Here is a 4,386-nt window from a genome sequence, read left to right as displayed (position 1 = left end):
ATTATAATTTTATAATAAAATTCCCTGTCCCAAAGTTAAAATTATATCTCTCCACGGAAATTCCCGGCCCCAAACTCAAAATTATATTTCTTTACTAAAATTCAACGTTGCAACTTAAAACTATGACTCTTCGGAAATTCCCAGTTCCAAGTCAAGATAACTGTAATTCTTTAAGTGAATTTTTTAACTGTTTAATTGATTTATTTCCTGTTCCAACTCAGAATCATACATTTTTTTTAGAAAATTCGCTTCTCCGAGTCAACATTGTAATTATTTTGGAAAATTCCGAGCTCCAACTAAAAATGATTTTTTTATAGATTCTCTGTTCCAACTAAGAATGAGAATAATAAAATATATGAACGGACTTTCAATTTGCATATTAATAAATTCCAAAGAAAAATCTCGATTACTGAATCACATCCCCGTTCGTTTTCTGGTTTTCCCGAGTTCCCGATGTCATTTTCGTAAATTAATTTGTCCAACTAGAAAAGAATTAATCTTTGTGATAAAAAAAGTCCACCAAATATCTATAAACATTTCTGGCTTTAGAAAATGCCACATTCTATACAATTAATTGTCGTATTGTGAATAAAGGTTTACCATCCACAATGGTATATATTAAACCGGCTTGTAAGAACAAGTTTTTGCATTAATAAAGAAAATTGTAAGAATCGGTATAAATAAGTCTCTTGGATGGACCACCTGGTATCTCATCGCTCATAAATTACAATATCAGCCGCCTCTCTTCTCCCTTTTCCCTTACATCATTTGGTCGTACGCGGAAACTTCTCTGCTTCTCTACGTGGAATTCATTATAAAATTAATACCATGGATTTGTGAAATGGAGAATTATTACCTATCGGGAGTTGTTCCAGTTCCTGGAGCTTTTCGGAAAGCTATATACGTCTCACCGTTGTAAGCTTAGCTGATAGACTTTCTGCAGCGACAGCAAGACATGAAATATGTACGAGCTTAATTGCAAAAATAAAGATGATTTTTTCTCATTTTTTTTTTGTAAGGGGCTATACATAAAGTAAGATACCAAATTTGGGCCATTTTGAACCCCTCCTCTCGAAAAAAACGTAGCCGTTAGATAAACACGAATGTCACTTTTATTCTGATTTTTTTGTGTTAAAAATAAAATTTTGTCACTTTTGTCACAAAAATGTCACTTTTATTCTGATTTTTTTGTGTTAAAAATAATTTTTAATTCAAAAGAACGCAGTATCAACAAAACCGTTGAAGTTTCGACCTAAAATATGATCCAATTTTTTACCGCAAATCGGTATGTATTTCAAAGAAGTTTGATCATTTTTGAACAGTTTTAGATTATGCTAATATTTGTCACTTTAGAAATTAGTTATTTTAATTTAAAAATGGCGTCAGATAAAATTAAAATAATCACGTACCTAGCGCACGCGCTTGTTTCATTCTCATTATTTATGATTTATAAAGACTTAGAATTGTCCGAAATTTGATACCCCAGTTTTTCAATGTTTCTCCAAGTTTTCAAACCCCTCTAAAGCAGAAAATCAAAATCAACATTCCTTGACCAACGATTACGATTTTATTATTCGAAAATGCTATCGAAAAATTAAACATTCCATTTTAAACCAAACGGGGAACAGATAAGGGAAAAAGGTTAAACGGAGAATTGAAGGTTTTCAAAATATCTACAATTTTTCCTTTAGCCATTTTTGGATAAGAACTGATATTTTGGTTTTATTTATCGAAAAAAATATGAAAAATTCCCATTTTAAGCCAATCGACGCAAAATACGAGAAAAAGTCTTAAGGAGGAATTATAGCTTTTGAAATTTGCCGTAACATTTTTTATAACCATTTTTTTATAGGACTTTTAATCAATAATTTAATAAATTCTTAAAAATCTGCTAAAATTCCTTAATAATTCTTTGAAATATTTGGAAATGCTCTGAAATACTTTGGAATATTTTTAAATATCTTAAAATATGATGAATCTTGTATCATTATTTCAAAAAAATTATTAGACTTCAAATATAAAATTTACAATTATGAAAAATTTTGATTTAAAGTTCTGTAAAAGATTTATAATAACCAGATTTGTTGCAAGTTATTTGAATAACTTAAAGTTTATTGATTATTCTACACCAATAAATGTTCCTTTACGGAACAATTTATTTTCTGAACTCCATTACACCGCCTAAATGTGGATAATCATTTTTTTCAATAACGAAATAATATCGCTAGAAGTCGGCGCTAGAAACATTGATTAAAATGTAGGGGCCAAGTTCAGAATTATTTATGCGTTTGCAAATGTACAAACAGTTGACACATATGCTCCTATAATTGTACGTATTTAATATTTCTTCGGAATTATGTATTAGCCCAAGAAGATACCTTAATAATGGTAGTAAAACTATTTGTTATAAATTACTTGTTATCATTTTTTATAAAGCCAATTTAATTAAAATATGTCGCGTTCAATTTGCTTTAAAAAAAGGTTGAAGAAACTAAATGATGCAACATATTTAGACATAGGTCAGAATAATAATATTGCAACTCTCTTTTAAAGCATCAAAGAAGTATAAATTTCAAAATTCAGGCAAGCATGTACGTAGTGGAGATGATTAGAGTTATAATGGCATTATTGCTAGCAGGGGTAAGGATAGCTTCCCAATTGGTAAAAAATGAACCACAAACAAAACAAAAAGTATTGGATCCCATGGGTAGGACAGGAAAAAAATGTTCGCATAAATTTTATTCGAGCTTTCTGAAAAATAATGAAGTTTTTGACAGAAGTTGGTTAATTTATTCTGTCTTTGAAAATACAATATTTTGCTTTTTCTATAGGACTTTTAGTCATAAATCAAGTCTCTTAATTAAGGAAGGTTTTTATAATTGACGAAATGCATTTCCTCAGAGTGGTATGAAAAAAGTTGACTATATTTTAAGAACTTATACCTTAAAAGTTGTACCAAAGCTCAATTCAATCTGATCAGTCTTTCAAAAGTCATTGTGCCTACAGGATACTACAGACTACAGATTACAGACAGACAGAAGCCTTCGTAAATCGTCTTTTCTGACTCATGAATGTCAAAAAGTGGAGAATCGATGTAAACCAAAAGTTTTAAAGTAGATTTTCTCGAAAAAGGCGAAAAAGCGCATATAAATACTTTGGTAAATTAATACTTAATTCGTAATTAGCGGTTTTCCCTGGTAAGATAATCGAATGAGAAATGGTTCTAAACTGCTAATTTTTCGTTGAAAAGCAGAGTGTTAAAAACCGTGAGATTGGAACAAAATTAAGAGCTTCGGTTTTTCGACATGCTCGATTTAGCTCGGGCGAGAGTCGAGCAGAAGATATCGTTTGTAGGTATGAAGACAGGAGCATACATTTTGCACGGGTCATAAGGTACTCCAGAGGCCAAGTAGCGCAAGAAGGTGAGTCCTTTCGCCGAGGTTACTGCACTTCGGGGACGAGTTAACTCGGCTCCTATCCATGGCCTCGGAATCGTCTACACTCTACCCTTGCCTAGTTCTTCTTTTCCACCTATTTCCCCCTATTCCCTGTCAAGTGCCACTCTCAACCTTCCACCAAACACCGAGTAAACCTCCCGTTCCGTCGTACAAGAACGTACTTTCAACTTTTGGGAATAGCCATACGAATTCTACTTGCTTGACGCTTCGCGCCACTCATCCCCCGGGAAAACGACCGGTACCTTTCGGTAGGAAAGACGCTGCGAACTCCATAAATGTAATGTCAGTGAAGCTGATATCCCGGGAAAAGCTTTCATTCCGTCTTCGAAATTGAGATTAATACATTATAGTCCAGCAGATGCGGTAACCAATTATACATTACCTGTCACAAATGGAGGAATTTTTACATTCTCATCATTTCTAATGGATGGTATTAAATTTATGTGAATTTGGACCAATCCAGTTTCCGTTAAATCTGCACGTGTTGAGGCACGAGTAAAAAAATCGGTCTATCGGTCTGTCTGTAGTCTGGCGGCACGATAACTTTCGAAGGAATTTTCTGATTAGAATTTACTTTTGCATGCTGTTTTGTGTCAAAAAACCAGTCAAGTTAGTTAGCCAGCCTTCTACAACTGATATTTATAATTTTAGCTATCAAATACTGCTAATAATGATTAATATGAAATAAGTAATAAGATGATAAATATTTAAATGATAATAACTAAAATTTGCATTTTCTTTTGCAACATCAAAATAAATAGTGTCAGGCATATGTAGGTACAGAAGAACATAAAATAGACGCATGTATCAAGAATATATATATATATATCTATCTCACGGTTGTGAGACGTGGTTATGGCTGAAATTTTACCGCGATTTCGCTGGAAGCGGGTGCAATTTTTCAGATTAGCACCCGCTCCCGGCGAAA

Source organism: Belonocnema kinseyi, chromosome 7, assembly GCF_010883055.1.
Source record: "Belonocnema kinseyi isolate 2016_QV_RU_SX_M_011 chromosome 7, B_treatae_v1, whole genome shotgun sequence".
In the NCBI taxonomy this organism is placed as follows: Eukaryota; Metazoa; Arthropoda; class Insecta; order Hymenoptera; family Cynipidae; genus Belonocnema; species Belonocnema kinseyi.
This window is presented reverse-complemented; position numbering follows the sequence as displayed.